At 46.9% G+C, this 17,135-nt stretch overlaps 1 protein-coding gene across 1 annotated transcript in view; it reads right to left on the bottom strand.

Annotated features, from left to right (window-relative positions):
* MRPS25 (mitochondrial ribosomal protein S25) overlaps nucleotides 1-17,135 on the bottom strand; it is a 44,971-nt gene that overhangs the window by 13,682 nt on the left and 14,154 nt on the right. The window lies entirely within an intron of this gene.

Below are 17,135 nucleotides of genomic sequence, written 5' to 3'. Positions count from 1 at the left end.
TGGCGAAGAGTGGAGGACAGTTACTAATAGCTCCAGAAGGAAGGAAGCCTCTGGCCAAAGTGGAAACGATGCTCAGTTGTGGATGTGTCTGGTGATGAAAGTAAAGTCTGATGCTGTAAAGAACAATACTGCATAGGAATCAGGAGAGTTAGGTCCCCGAATCAAGGTAATTTGGAAGTGGTCAGATACGAGGTGTTAAGAGTGAACATTGACATCTTAGGAATCAGTGAACTAACACGGACAGGAATGGGTGAATTTAATTTAGATGACCGTTATATCTACTACTGTGGGAAAGGATCCCTTAGAAGAAATGGAGTAGCTCTCACAGTCAACAAGAGTCTGAAATGCAGTACTTGGGTGCAATCTCAAAAAGGACAGAATGATCTCAGTTTGGTTTCAAGGCAAACCATTCAACATCACAGCAATCCAAGTCTATGCCCCAACCACTGATGCCAAAGAAGCCAAAGTTGACCTATTCTATAAAAACCTACAAGACCTTCTAGAACTAACACCAAAAAGAGATGCCCTTTTCATCAGAGGGGACTGGAATGTAGAAGTAGGAAGTCCAGAGATACCTGGAGTAACAGGCAAGTTTGGCCTTGGAGGACAGAATGAAGCAGGGCAAAGACCAAAAGTTCTGTCAAGGGAACTCACTGGTCATAGTAAACATTCTTTTCCAATAACACAAGAAATGACTCTACACGTGGACCTCACCAAATGGTCACAGAAATCAGACTGATTATATTCTTTGCAGCCAAAGATGAAGAAGCTTATACAGTTAGCAAAAACAAGACCAGGAGCTGACTGTGCCTCAGATCATGAACTCCTCATTGCCAAATTCAGGCTTAAACTGAAGAAAGTAGGAGAAACCACTAGACCATTCAGGTATGACCTAAATCAAATCCCCTATGATTATACGGTGATGGTGATGAATAGATTCAAGGAATCAGATCTGGTGGACAGAGCGCCTGAAGAACTACGGATGGAGGTTTGTAACACTGTACAGGAGGCAGGGACCAAAACCACCCCAAAGAAAAAGAAATGCAAGAAAGCAAAGTGGTTGTCAAGGAGGCTTTACAAAGAGATGAGGAAAGAAGAGAGGAGAAAGGGAAAGATACACCCAACTGAATGCAGAGCTCCAGAGAATAGCAAGGAGAGATAAGAAGGCCTCCTTCAAAGAACAGAAAATAACAACAGAATGGGAAAGACTAGAGATCTCTTCAAGAATACTGGAGATATTAAGGGAACACTTCATGCAAGGATGGGCACAATAGAGGACAGAAATGGTAAAGACTAACAGAGGCAGAAGAGATTAAGAAGAGGTAGCAAGAATACACAGAACTACACACAGAAAAGTATTAATGACCCAGATAACCACTATAGTATGATCACCCACCTAGAACCAGACATCCTGGAATTCGAAGTAAAGTGGGCCTTAGGAAGCATTACCACAAACAAAGCTAGTGGAGCCGGCTGAGCTATTACAAACCCTGAAAGATGACATTGTTAAAGTGCTGCACTCAATATGTCAGCAAATTTGGAAAACTCAGAAGTAGCCATAGGATGGGAAAAGGTCAGTTTTCATTCCAATCCCAAAGAAGGACAATGCAAGCACCACACAATCACACTCATTTCACACACTAGCAAGGCAATGGCTCAACATCCTTCAAGCAAGGCTTCAGCAGCACGCGAACAGAATTCCAGATGCATAAGCTGGGTTGAGAAAAGGCAGAGGAACCAAAGATTAAATTGCCAACGTCTGTCGGATCACAGAAAAAGGAAGGGAATTTCAGAAAACCATCTACTTCACTGATTACATTACAGCCTTTAACTGCGTGTACCACAACAAACTGTGGGAAACTCTTAAAAGAGATGGGAATACCAGACCTCCTTATCTGTCTGAGAAACCTGTATGCGGATCAAGAAGCAGCAGTTAGAATCGGATATTGAACAACTGACTGGTTTCAAATTGGGAAAGGAGTATGACGAGGCTGTATATTCTCATCCTGCTTATTTAACTTATACACAGAGCATATCATGCGAAATGCCAGGCTGGATGAATCACAAGCTGGAATCAAGACTGCGGGGAGAAACACCAACAACCAGGAAGAATTAAAGAGCCTCTTGATGAGGGTGAAAAGAGAGTTAAAAAGCTGGCTTAAAACTCAACATTCAAAAAACTAAGATTGTGGCATCTGGTCACATCACTCCATGACAAATAGAAGGGGGAAAAAGTGGAAGCAATTAAAGGTTTTATTTTCGGGCTCCAAAACCACTGCAGATGGTGACTGCTGCCATGAAATTAAAAGACACCTTGGAAGGAAAGCTATGACAAACCTAGACAGTGTATTGAAAAGCAGAGGTATCACTTCGCTAACAGAAGTTTATATAGTCAAAACTATGGTTTTTCCAGTAATCCTGTACAAATGTGAGAGCTGGACCATAAAGAAGGCTGAGTGCCAAGAAACTGATGGTTTTGAATTGTGGTGCTGGAGGAGACTCTTGAGAGTCCCTTGGACAGCAAGGAGATCAAACCAGTCAATCCTAAAAGAAATCAACCCTGAATATTCACCGGAGAGACTGATGCTGAAGCTCCAATTCTTTGGCCACCTGATACAAAGAGCTGACTCAGTGGAAAAGACCGTGATGCTGGGTAAGATTGAGGGCATGAGGAGAAGGGGAGGGCAGAGGGTGAGACAGTGCGACAGCATCACTGACTCAATGGACAGGAAGAGGAGCAAACTCCAGGAAATAGAGGAGGACAGGGAAGCCTGGAGCGCTGCAGTTCACAGGCTCACAGAGTCAGACACGACTTAGCAACTGAACAACTGGTGGCGGGGGTTGAGAGTCCACTTGCCAGTGCAGGGGATACGGGTGCAATGCCTGGTTGAGGAACTAAGAACCCACAGGCCACGGGGCATTTAAGCCCACGTGCCCCAGTTATTTAGCCTGGGAGCTGCAACCACTGAAGCCTTCACGCTCTAGAGCCCATGTTCTGCAATGAGAGAAGGCCCTGCTTGCTGCAACCAGAGGAAGCTGGCTTGTAGCAATGAAGAGCGGCGTGCCACGATGAGGACTCAGGGAAGCCATAGGTAAACAGATAAATAAATACAACCCTTTGCAAGGCAAAACTTACCAAAAGCAAAATCAACATCTGCCAAGCACAAAACACAAAACAAAAGGTTAATTCCCTTACGCAGAATTCTGCACACCTGTAACAAATCTATAACCCAGTACTAGAGGCAAAGGCCACCAAGAGGCAGAAACCCACATGGTCTATCAGAGGAAGGATCCCCAGTGTCTTCCCAACAATTAAACAGTTTCATCTCTTAGATTGCTTAAAAGGTGAAAGTGTTAATCACTCAGTCGTGGCCGACTCTTGCAACCCCATGGATTACAGCTCTCCAGGCTCCTCTGTCCATGGAATTCTCCAGGCAAGAATACTGGAATGGGTAGCCGTTCCCTTCTCGTTATAAGCAATTAATTTATAAAAGTGAGGGGGGCTTCCCTGGTGGCTCAGACAGTAAAGAATCTGCCTGCAATGCAGGAGACGGGGGTTTGATTCCTGGGTTGGAAAGATCCCTTGAAGAAAGGAATGGCGACCCACTCGAGTATTCTTGCCTGGAGAATTCCATGAACAGAGGAGCCTGGTGGGCTACAGTCCATGAGGTCGCAAAGAGTCGGCCATGACTGAGCAACTAACATTTTCACACTTACAGAAGTGAGGAAACCTTTCCTATGTATATTCATTGGTTCCACTTCCTTGGGGGTCATGTTGGAACTAGCACACATCTTAACTCAATGATTTCACCTCTGCCTTTAGGTATTTTCACACTTGAATGCAAAGACACCCGTGAACTTTACTGCAGTATCATTTTTTTACAGCAAAGGAACAGAAACAGCTTAAATGCCAGACTGACTATATAAATTATGACACCACTGTACACCTGGATCCCTTTCTACCTGCTCTCCATCCTGAGTGGCTAACAGATACGTGCTAGGAAGTTGGCTTTCTTCCCCTATGGCTTCGTGTTGGATTTAGCCCACAGCGAGCACTGAAATGATCTTCATTTTCTGAATGTTGAGCTTTAAGCCAACTTTTCACTCTCCTCTTTCATCAAGAGGCTCTTTAGTTCTTCTTCACTTTCTGCCATAAGAGTGGTATCATCTGCATATCTGAGGTTATTGATATTTCTCCTGGCAATCTTGATTCCAGCTTGTGCTTCTTCCAGCCCAGCGTTTCTCATGATGTACTCTGCATAGAAGTTAAATAAGCAGGGTGACAATATACAGCTTTGACGTACTCCTTTTCCTATTTGGAACCAATCTGTTGTTCCATGTCCAGTTCTAACTGTTACTTCCTGACCTGCATATAGGTTTCTAAAGAGGCAGGTCAGGTGGTCCCATTTCTTTCAGAATTTTCCACATTTTATTGTGATCCACACAGTCAAAGGCTTTGGCATAGTCAATAAAGCAGAAATAGATGTTTTTCTGGAACTCTCTTGCTTTATCATGATCCAGAGGATGTTGGCAATTTGATCTCTGGTTCCTCTGCCTTTTCTAAAACCAGCTTGAACATCTGGAAGTTCACGGTTCACGTATTGCTGAAGCCTGGCTCGGAGAATTTTGAGCATTACTTTACTAGCGTGTGAGATGAGTGCAATTGCACAGTAGTTTGAGCATTCTTTGGGATTGCCTTTCTTTGAGATTGTTATAAAAACTGACCTTTTCCAGCTCAACATTCAGAAAACGAAGATCACGGCATCTGGTCCCATCACTTCATGGGAAATAGATGGGGAAACAGTGTCAGACTTTATTTTTTTGGGCTCCAAAATCACTGCAGATGGTGACTACAGCCAGGAAATTAAAAGATGCTTACTCCTTGGAAGGAAAGTTATGACCAACCTAGATAGCATATTCAAAAGCAGAGACATTACTTTGCCAACAAAGGTCTATCTAGTCAAGGCTATGGTTTTTCCAGTGGTCACGTATGGATGTGAGAGTTGGACTGTGAAGAAAGCTGAGCACCGAAGAATTGATGCTTTTGAACTGTGGTGTTGGAGAAGACTCTTGAGAGTCCCTTGGACTGCAAGGAGATCCAACCAGTCCATCCTAAAGGAGATCAGTCCTGGGTGTTCATTGGAAGGACTGATACTGAAGTTGAAACTCCAATACTTTGGCCACCTCATGTGAAGAGTTGACTCATTGGAAAAGACCCTGATGCTGGCAGGGATTGGGGGCAGGAGGAGAAGGGGACAACAGAGGATGAGATGGCTGGATGGCATCACCGACTCGATGGACATGAGTTTGGGTGAACTCTGGGAGTTGGTGATGGACAGGGAGGCCTGGCGTGCTGCGATTCATGGGGTCGCAGAGAGTCGGACACGACTGAGCAACTGAACTGAACTGAACTGAGCGTTGTCAAAACAGAAAGACAGGGAGAGTCAAGGTAGTTATTTCTCTGGCTCGACCCCAGGCTCAGTCACAGCTCCACAGGCTCCTGTCAGGCAGCCCTCTTCATCCCCAGGGCCCAGCAATCATTCTCCTCCTCACTTCTGCAGCCTCGACCTGGGGACTTGCACTGTTCCCGAGACCTGTGGCCCTTTGCTGCAGTCCTGCAAAGCCTGCACCTGGACCTACCTCTTGGGGAGCAACAAAATACAAAGAAACTATCTGGGACTAAAAATAACTCCGTGTGCATGCCCAGGTGGGGCAAGTTCTGGACCAAAAGATACAAAATATACAAACCCCAACTGCCACTTCTGAAGAGCCGGGAGCAAAAACAGGGTACTGCGCATGCCCCACTGCACTCAACACCACAAAGAGGTGGGCAAAACACCTAAGCCCCACCTCTAGCCCGACCCCTGGACACACCCCTACCCTCACAGCATATAAGGAACCAGCTCCAGGGCCTGCTCCCTCCTGTAGCCAGCACAAGAACTCCAGTAAAGCGTCTCCTGAGTTTTGGGTCTGTCCGTTTCTATTGATCGGGGAAGGCCAAGAACCCGGCCAGCTGATGGCACCCAACCTGGGGCAGTCCCCTTCCAGGGCGAGGACCCGGGCACATCCGAGACTACAGAGTGCAACTTTAGCGTGGCTGACCAGTGCCTACCTGAACCTCATTTTTCACCATCAGGGCATGTGGTAAGTCTGCCTTCCTGGCTCCTGGGGGCCTCGGGACCCTGGTTGGGGCAATGCTTTCCCTCCCCTGAAATCTCTGTCCTCTCCTTCCGAGAGAGCTCTGTGACTGTAGAGATCACAGTGGCTGGACCCTGCTGTCTTGCTCTCTTGTTTTCAGTCTTTTCTCTCCCTCCTCCCTACACCTCCCCTTCACTGGGGTCTTTCTTTTAAGTACTTTTGTCTGTCTGGTTGCTCCTGCAGGTCTGCCAAAACTGGGCAGGGTGGAGCATTTAAATTTTGAAATACAAATGCAGCCCACATTGCCTGAGACTCCAGCTTTGGGTTACTTGCTGCTGCTGCTGCTGCTGAGTCGCTTCAGTAGTGTCTGACTCTGTGCGACCCCAGAGACGGCAGCCCACCAGGCTCCCCCGTCCCTGGGATTCTCCAGGCAAGAACACTGGAGTGGGTTGCCATTTCTTCTGCAATGCATGGAAGTGAAAAGTGAAAGTGAAGTCGCTCGGTCGTCTCCAACTCTTAGCGACCCCATGGACTGCAGCCTACCAGGCTCCTCCATCCATGGGATTTGCCAGGCAAGAGTCCTGGAGTAGGGTACTTGGAGGAATTTTAAAGGACAAAAAGCCTAGAGGGGATTGCACTTACCTCCTCAGCTTTCGCAATGTCACTATTCTGCCTGGGCTCTGAGCCTGCAGCTGTCCTCTGCTTTTGCAAAGTAACTGTTTTGCCTGAAGTCAGGATCAGCCCGCTTGTCTGTAGTGCCCCAGAGGAAGGAGGCAGTTTTAAATTCAAGCCGCAAAACTAGGAAATCTCTGGTTCTATAGAAATTGGTTAGTCTGACTTAAGCTTGTGGGTTTACCTCATACGGATCTGTCTTTAGAGCCATCAACAATAAATATAATACTTGCACTGCACCTAAGGTTACTGAAGGTCAGTTAAGTACACGCTGTGTTTTTGTTATGAAATTTGCCAACAGGTGTAATAATCTGATATGATTAAATTTTTAAGTAAATGGGATGAACCCTTGTTGGTTAACTCTAGGGGAATGACTGTGTTTTAGAAACATCCATCTAAACAGTCTCTTTACAGGACCTCCATGCTGCACTATGGGTTAAGAAACCGTCCACGCAGGACCAGAGTTCGACTCCTGGTGAAGGAGCGAAGACTCGCCGCGCCACGCCAAGACTAAGCCTGTGCTGCAACCACTGAGCCGAGGACAACTAGACAGTCCACAACAAAGGGCCCCATGCCTGCCGTGAAGACCCCTGTGCTGCCAGGAAACTGCCGCAGCCAAAGACATAAATAAATATTTTAAAAAGCAAAACGTCTCTGTACACCTTGGTACTCAAAACTAAATTTACGTTAAATATAGGGATTCACTGAATATCCAGGCCATTTCAAATACGATAGATAAAATGTTGGAAATATTAATTGCTAAATAAGCCTAAATTTGCCTACCTTTGTGCAAGAGAAACTTAAGCTTGTCTGGTGCTGCTTTGAGATGTTCTCTACCAACTGATAAAATGCCAATGTAAAAGTCTGTGAGATGTACATTTTTAAAAAAGGAGGTATGAGAAATGGACATACACTTTGTTAAAGGAAAAAGGGTGATTTTTCTGCTAAGGCTGATTATTTCTAAACTGAAGAATAAGGGACAAAGTATTGCTACAGAAAAGGACAGGTTTGCAGAAGTAGAATACTGGGAAGAATTTTGTATGGGGTTGGGATTTTCTAAAGTGGAATTAAATCTTATTAGGTGAGTGGATTTTACTAAGACAGGCTATAGAAGGGCTAGCTTCGGTCTTTCGTGAGAGAAGGACATTTTCCTGGGACGCTGCTTCTGATAACAGACTGTGTTCCTGTGCCTTTAAGTGATCTACACTTAGTTTACTTTTGAAATTTATTTTTTTCACCTTCGCTTAAGGAATAATTGCTTCACGGTGACCTATGATTTGATCTGACTGGGTTTTTTACATTTTTGACAGACTTCCCAAACATCAAATTCTAATTAAAGTTCTTCTGGCCTCCGGCTAACCTTGTGGTGTTTTAAAGGGCCCCTGGAGTATCCCAAACAGATCCTGATTTGACTCGTACGTTAAATTATATGGGAAATGCTGTCCAAACCCGCTGCTCCCTATGTCAGGTACAGGTTGTCTCCAATTTTATCACAGCCACCAAACATATGGGGGAAAAGGGCTCAGGCTTTTCTGCCGTCTAGTCTCTCACCTTACTCTGTCCAACAAATCCCCTGTGGGAGCACGCCCACCTCCAGCTCCAGTTCCTTACCCCGGGGCCTTCTCCACTGTGAACAGCTCCGCTCCTGACCCCGGGGCCTTCTCCACCGTGCCCAGCTCCAGTTCCTGACCCCGGGGCGTTCACCGTGCCCAGCTCCAGTTCCTGACCCCGGGGCCTTCTCCACCTTGCCCAGCTCCAGTTCCTCCAGGAGTTCCTTTCTCCATCTCTAATCTCCCCTTTCCTCCAGGCTTCAGCAGCCCGTACCTCATTACAGACTATTCAGCTGTCCACTTCCAAGCAGTCCACATTCTGGGATTTATAGATGCCCACTCTTGAGGAATATACCCACAACATCCAACATAGAGAAAACTGCTGTAGGACCACAAGCTTATAGACAACAGATGCCCTCCTCAGGGAGAGTCTAGCAACGCACTGGCACTGGTTCAAATGTTCCCCATTGGAACCCCTGGTGCAAGGGATGGAGGTGGCCAGAGTAGGAGACACTCAAAACCCCACTAGGTGAGGACGGCACTCCAACCCCACGCTGACAAAAGCCTCCTGGGAAAATGTCTCTGGGATGCTGGGTTTCATTTCTAGGAGTGCTCTTGGTTGCAGATGACTCAACATGGGAGGATCCTGTTCTAAACCAGAAGAGACACCTCAGGAATGTATCCTTAAAAATTAGAAGTGTTAAAAATAGATAGGCTTAAAAGGGGAAAAAAAAAAAAACTTTTACTATAACACTGCTTGGCCTTTATATAGGTTGGGAGATGGAGAAAAATGTCCTGAAAATCCGTCTCTAAATTACAATATCATCTTGCAACCGGAAATCTTTACTGTCACAAGATAGGAAAATGGACTGAGGCTCTGTACGTCCAAGTCTTCGTGGTCCTTTACCACAACCCCACTCACTCTAAGCGGTTTCTGGGCATTCAAAGGCACACCTGGCATTTCAGGTCATCTCCTAACACCCCCCAACTCTCAGGGGGAGACCAAGCTTCCCCTGCTTCTCTAGACCCACCTGCTTCCCCCGAGGCACCTACTTCCCCAGATGCCTCTGACCAATCCCACACCCCAGCAACTCGCAGTGGAACTTCCTACCATCCAAGATCGGGCAAAGTGTGCCCTCTGAGGCAAGTGGCAGATGGCAAAGAGACAATCAAAGGACATGTGCTCTTCTCTTTAATCGATGTAGTTAGCCCAAGGCAGACTGAGCCAGTTTTCTCAAGACCCTAGTAAGTTTGTCGAAGGGTTTCAGGCCCTAACACTGGCCTTTGATTCTACTTGGAAAGATGTCCAAATAGTCTTCTCTACTTGTTGTATCTGCGAGGAAAAACAGAACTGGGGCAGCAGCCCAGCGACACGGTGACCAGCCTGCGAACATTATACTATGTGCGGAGACGCAGTTCCAAATCAGGGGCCCAGCAGGAGCTACAGTTACTGGGAGGGAACAGAAGCCAGGAAGCGCGTGATGTGGTGTGCCTTGGGAGGGTGAGAAAGTGTGTCCACAGGTCAGTTAACAACAAAAAGGTCAAAGAAGTGACCCAAAAGAAAGAAAAAAAAAATCCAGCTTTCTTTCACGGACGGCAGATGGAGGCTTTTAGAAAATCTACTGACATTGATCCACCCACTCCTGACGGTCAGACCCTGCTGGAACATTCTGTCAGCCCTAACATTAGGTGGAAACTCCAGAAGTTACAATTCGGCCCACAGACCCCAGTGCCACAACTCCTAGAGGTGGCCCTTGGGGTATTCAGTAATCCAGACCAAACTGAGGATGGAGAACCTGATGTAAAAACAAGTCAGGGCTCAAGCTAAACTGAGGCTCACAGCTGTCAGCCATGCCTGGCAACCTCAGGACAACCCAAAGCGGGAAAGGAAGTTTAAGCATCTACCTGGAGATAAAACCAGCAAGGGGGATGGTTCAAATGTAAGTCAACCAGCCAGTGGGCTCCAAAGTGCCAGAAAGAACCCCCTAGTCCGTGCCCAGTCTGCAGACAAACAGATCATTGGAAATGGGACTGGGGACAGGGGGAAGGGAAGGGCGGCTCCCACTCCGGAGACGACCACACTGGACATCTGAGGTGGCCCGGGATGCTGGTGGCCCTCCTTCAACAAGACGTCTATCTCCCTCAAGGAGCCTCGGGTGGCCCTTGGCACGGCAGGTAAGAAAATCAATTTTTAACTGATACCAGAGTCACTCACTCTGTCCTGATTTCTCAGGCTGGGCCTCTTCCCTCCAAAAGCTGTGCTGTGACGGTGTCAAGGGAAAGCCTCACACTCGCGTCTTCGCTGGGCCTCTCACTTGTCTATTTGAACAGCGTTTGATCTCACACGCCGTTTTAGTTGTGCCTGAGTGTCCCAAACCCCACTTCTGGGCTCTTTTGGAGTCTTATTACAGTTAGCAGGCCCTGAGAGGCCCCTTTTCTTGACTCTTACAACAAATTAGCTGGAAGAACAAGGGTTGGTTGCCAGCCATATTCCACACGGAGCCAACCCTGCAGTTTGAGACAAGGGAATCCCTCAGTCAGTTCAGTTGCTCAGTCATGTCCAAGTCTTTGCGACCCTGTGGACTGGGAATCCCTGGGACAGCTATAAATGCTCAACCTTTAAAAATAAGCCTTAAGCCAGAGTCACTTATCCTAACAAAAGACAGTATAACCCATAAAGTTGGAAGCAAAAAAAGGTTTGCAGCCCTTCATAGAGAAATTCTTAAATTAAGGCCTCTTAGCGCCCTGTCAGTCTCCATGCAATGCCCCTATTCTGCCAGTTATTCAGCTAAATGGGGAATATCGAACAGCTGAAGACCTTAGGGCAGTAAGCGAGGCAGGGGGTCTCTCCACACCCGCTGCGGCCAACCCGTAACAGCGCGCAGGCCCAGAGTCCCGGACACACCAGGTGGCTACTGTGCCCGCGTGGCCTCAGGGACAGCTGCGTTCGTGTCCTCTCCTCTGTCTACCTTTGAGTGGACTAACCCCCAGTCAGGCCAAATGTAACAATACACCTGGACAGTCCTGCCTCAGGAGTTTCAGATCGCCCGTATTGTCCGCTCAGACCCTAGGAAAAGAACTAAGGGAAACAGACTTAAGAGATGGGGCTGTTTGGGAATTCCTCGGTGGTCCAGTGGTTGAGAATCCTCCTGCCAACGCAGGGGACACGGATTCCATCCTTGGTCTGGGAAGATTCCGCACGCTGTGTGGCAACCAAGCCCAAGGTCCCCAAGTAGAGCAGCCATCGGAATGCAACTGGAGGGCAGCCCCGCTCATGCAACTAGAGTCGAGTCCACACCCAGCGGCGGAGACCCAACGCAGCCAGTCACAGACAGAAAGAAGGGGCCTTTCCACAGAATGCAGATGACACGCTAATACACAGTCCTACCATGGAGGCCTCAGATCAGAATATCACCTAAGTCCTTAATTGTCTTGGGGTCCATGGCTACAGGATGTCCCAGAAAAAAGAAAAAAAGGAGGGTGGGGGAGAAAAGCACAAATCTCAAAGCAACAAGTTAAATATCTGGGATATATTACAAACGCTGGGAGGAGACAGTTCTCTCCAGACAGAAAACAAGCTATATTAGGCCTAAGTGTCCCAAAGACAAAAAAAAAAAAGTACCTTTGTACTTTCTTAGGCATGACAGGATTTTGCAGAATCTGGATTCCAGAATTGGGACTAATGGCCAGACCTGCATATGAAGCCACCAAAGGCCCAAATGCAGAGCCATTACTTCGGATTGGGGAACAAGGGTATTTCAACAATACCACAGAGGCCCTCACCAGAGCTCCTGCTCTGGGGCTCACCAACTGAAAAAACAAAACAAAACACATTTATCTTAAGTGTAGCTGAGAGCAGGGAGCCCCTCTGGGGGTCCTAGTACAAAAGCTAGGACAAGTTCCTCAGCCTACAGGCTATTTTCCTAAACTAGATTTCATGGCCTGGCTGCCTCCGGGTGGTACCTGGCACTGCTTTTTTAGTGGAAGAAGCTAACAAGCGTACCTCTGGACAGTCACCGGAAGTAAGGGACTCACCACTGGCTAACTGGAGGCCACCTTCCTAAGGACCAGGCTTGACTGCTTGATCCTCAGAGCTAACCCTCAAAACTTGCCGGTGCAAATGCTCGCTAGCAACACTGGCGTGAGCGCACAGACACAAGCTCCCGCCGGCCTGTGCGTGGACGGGAGTGTGTCACAGCTGCGTAACGTGAGGCTACGTTCCCACGTGCGCTGCACCTCCATGCAGTGTGCACTGTACACTCTGACTCGGGTAATTTTTTGAAGGTTATAAATGATGCTGGTTTGTTTAAATACTCAATCACCTATCTGCTTTCAAGAAAATTGTTTTGTCTTTATTCTTCTCCGTGTGTGCTCCCATTTCCTCAGTGCTCTTCAGCAATTAGAGGTTTGTAACATTTATACACCTTCCAATTTTCACTATTATCATAAAATAAAAATTAGAAAATAAGGTAGAAAAATGTGTGTTCTGCTTTAAAAGAAAACAAACAGAAATCAGTGTTTTATCCCAACGCTCTATCTACTTCAATCTGCACATTCCACCTTCCCCATTCTTGGAGATAAAACATGGGCTTAGACACTTTAAAACATGACAGACTACACAGAGCCGAGTGGCTGGGGCCACCCCTGCCTGGGGCCACAGCGTTTGGAAGCTGAGCCCACGGTTTCAGGACAATGACAAGTTGAAAGAGTCAATCCGATCTGTGTTTCTAGCTGATGAGGACGTCCTCTGAGGAAATGCCAAATGCTCTTTAGGCTCACTGACTGCTGTTGGGTTTTGTGTTTTTTTTTTTTCTTTTAAGCAGCAGCAGCAGCAAAACCTTTGCCACCTAACACTTCAGCCCAGAAGGCTGAGCTAACAGCCCTAACTAAGGCCTTACGTTGGGGAAAGGAAAAATTAGAAATACATATACAGACTCAAAATATGCCTACCTTGTTTTACATGCCCATGCAACTCTCCAAAAAGAAATAGGGCTTTTGAATGCAAAACATTCCCCTGTAAAAGATGGGACTGAGACCTTATCTCTCATAAAAGCAGGTCAAAAACCAAACTAGTGGTAGCCATCTACTGCCATAGACACCGAAAGGAAATTTTTCAAATTACCCCGTGGGAACAACAGGGCAGATCAGGAGGCAAACAAAGCAGGTCTGATGTCCAAGCCAGGTAAAACCACCCTGAGAAAACCTCCCTGCTGGCACCGTGGGGAGGAATCCCTCTGCCAAGGCAGGGGACACGGGTCCGACCCATGCCCCAAAGCAAATGAGCCCTCGCACCTAACGCCTGAGCTCCAGCACAAGAAAGCTGCCACAGGGAGAGGCCTGAGCACCTCAGCAGAGTCGCCCCGCCCACCTCAAGTAGAGAAAGCCCACGCGCAGCAATGAAGACCCTGCACAGCCAAAGACAAATAAATGAATTAAAAGAATAAAAAGAAACCAACATTGAGAAAAACTGACAAGCCACTTGGCTTCAGCAGACAATTAACCACCAAACCTCGCTATTCACTATGGGCAGGGACACCGAAAAATGGTTTCTCCTGGATTCCACGAGGTGTAAAAAACTTTGGAGGTTTTTATTTCCTTGTTAACTCTCTTCTCTTCAGTCACACTTATTTAGGCCATATTTCCTCGGATACTCTGTTGTCTTCCCTACTGTTGTGAACCTGAGACTAAGATTCTTCAGTCTAAGGAAACCGGGGACCAAGGGGTCCAGACGTCACACTCTAAAAAACAGAGAAACAGGCACGTCTCTGGTGGTCCAGTGGACAGGACTCAGACTCCACACTCCAAGGCCGGGGCCCAAGGTTCACTCCCTGGCTGGGGAACTGGATCCCACACGGTGGAACTAAGGGTTTCCATGCTCCAACTATAAGATTTCAAATGTCACAACTAAAGATCTCAAATGCTACAAGTAGGACACTGCACAGTTAGGATTTTTTTTAAAAAAAAGAAAATAGTATATTAATTTAAAAATTAAAGTAAAATAAAAAATTTTGACCAAACTTGTAAAATAGTGAATATAAAAACCAAATAAACAAATGGGACCTAAATAAACACAAAGCTTTCTGCACAGCATAAGAAACCATAAACAAAACAAAAAGACAACGCTCAGAATGGGAGAATATAATTGTAAGTGAAGCAACTGACAAATGATTAAATCTCCAAAATATAAAAGCAGCTTGTGCAGCTCAGTATCAGAAAAACAAACCCAATCAAAAAACAGGCAGAAGACCTAAACAGCCGTTTCTCCAAAGAAGATATACAGGTGGCCAAGAAGCACATGAAAAAAAGCTCAACATCGCTCATTATTAGAGAAACGCAAATCAAAACTACATTGAGATGTCACCTCGAACCATTCAGGGTGGCCACCATCAAAAAACCCACAAATAATAAATGCTGGCGAGGGCTTGGAGAAGAGGGAGCCCTCTTGCACAGCTGGCAGGAAGGTAAACTGACGCAGTCAAAGGGAGAACAGCATGGAGAGGTCTTAAACAGCTAGGAGTCAAATTCCCATGTAACCCAGCACCACTGGGCATATCCCCTGAGAAAACCACAACTCAACAACACATATACATCCAAATGTTCACTGCACTATTCACAGTCGTCAGGACACGGAAGATGCCTAGATGAGGAAGTTCTGGTACATATTTAAAATGGAACATTACTCAGCCATAAAAAGGAATGGATTTCAGTCAGTAGAACTCAGGTGGATGAACCTAGAGGCTTTTATACAGAGTGAAGTAAGTCAGAAAGAAAAAACAAACATCGTATACAGGTGTATGTAAATGGAGTCTAGAAAAATGGTACTGATGAGCCTATTTTCAGGACAGGAACAGAGACGCAGACGTAGACGACAGACTCGAGACACGGCGGGGGAAGGAGAGGTTGGAGTGAACTGAGAGAGCAGCCCCGAAACACACACACATCACGCGGGGAACAGCCAGCGGGCAGCTGCTGTGTGACACGTGGAGCTTGATGCAGTGCCACAGGGAAACCCAGAGCGGCGGGATGAGGGGTGGTGAAAGGGGGGGTTCCAGAGGGAGCGGGCGTATTTATAGCTGATTCACATCGCTCTATGGCCAAAACACTGGAGTGGGGTGCCGTTGCCTTCTCCGACTACTGGGCATATACCCTGGGAAAACCGTAACTCAGGAAGACACATGGAGGGATTTCCCCAATGGTACAGTGGATAAGAATCCATCTGCCAATGCAAGGAAACAGGTTCGATCCCTGGTCTGAGAAGCGCCCACGCGCTGCAGGGCAAGCACAGCTGGTGCCACAGCCCACCCTGAGCCCAGAGCCTGCGCCACAGGGGCCGCTGCAGGGGGGCCCGGGCGCTGCAGCAGGAGCCAGCACGGGCGGAGACACAAACCAACTACGCTAGACACAAAACGACGCGTGTGCCCCAACGTTCACTGCAGCACTACTCATAATAGCTGGGCCATGGAAGCAACCTAGATGTCTACCGACAGATGAACGAATGGGTAAAGAAGATATGACACGTATATACAAAGGCATATCACTCAGCCATAAAGAGGAACGAATTTGAGTCAGCTGAACTGAGGTGGATGAACCTAGAGCTTGTTTTACAGACTGAAGTAAGTCAGAAGGAAAAACACAAGTATCATATATTAACACACATATAGAGGCTTTAGAAAAATGGTACGGTGCACCTCCTTGCAGGGCATGAAGAGACACACAGAGAAAGGGCTTGTGGACACAGGCGTGGAAAGAAGGGGTGTGAACTGAGAGACTAGAACCGACATCTACACTGTACCACGTGGACAACAGACAGCCAGCAGAAGCTGCTGCACAGCACAGGTGAGGGCTCTGTGAGGACCTGCTGCTGCTGCTGCTAAGTCGCGTCAGTCGTGTCCGACTCTGTGCAACCCCAGAGACGGCAGCCCAGCAGGCTTCCCCCGTCCCTGGGATTCTCCAGGCAAGAACACTGGAGTGGGTTGCCATTTCCTTCTCTAATGGGTGAAAGTGAAAAGTGAAAGTGAAGTCGCTCAGTGTGTGCGACTCTTAGCAACCCCATGGACTGCAGCCCACCGGGCTCCTCCGTCCATGGGATTTTCCAGGCAAGAGTACTGGAGTGGGGTGCCATTGCCATCTCCACTGTGAGGACCTAGACAGGTGATATCTGGGGGGGCGGGAAGGCTCCAGAGGAAGAGGATATATGAACACACGTAAAGGATTCACAATGCTGCACAGCAGAAACTAACAACTCAGTAAAGCAATTCTATTCCAATAAAAATAAAATAGAAAAACAGGTTAGACTGTAACCCTAAGATTAACAAAAATACATATCCAAGCACAATGGCTCCTTGGGAGCGGGGAGGGGCCCCACCACCTGCTGTCCGGCCAACAGTAAAACCAAAGTCAACCTGGTTCCATCCCATCCTCAGCTCCTTAGTAGCTAGAGTTGTAGTTCTCCTTTTAGGCCTTTTTTTTAACCTTTTGGTAAAATGTGTGCCTTTTTGGATATAACAGTTCAAAGTTAAGCATATGATGGCTATTCCAGATTGGACAAGGGCGAGGAGAGCGATTAAAGAGGGAGATGACACATGTATATTTACAGCTGAGTCAAGCTGCTACATGGAAGACACCAACACAACATGTTAACATAATTATACTCCAATTAAAAATCATTTGTAAATACTGATTAAAAAGTTAAAAATAAAATAAAAACTGTGGATCCACCTTTGTGAACACAGATGGCCAACAAACACATAAAAGAGGCTCAATATCGCTCAGGTC

Source organism: Bos mutus, chromosome 22 (assembly GCF_027580195.1).
Source record: "Bos mutus isolate GX-2022 chromosome 22, NWIPB_WYAK_1.1, whole genome shotgun sequence".
NCBI classification, from domain to species: Eukaryota; Metazoa; Chordata; class Mammalia; order Artiodactyla; family Bovidae; genus Bos; species Bos mutus.
This window is presented reverse-complemented; position numbering and strand designations above follow the sequence as displayed.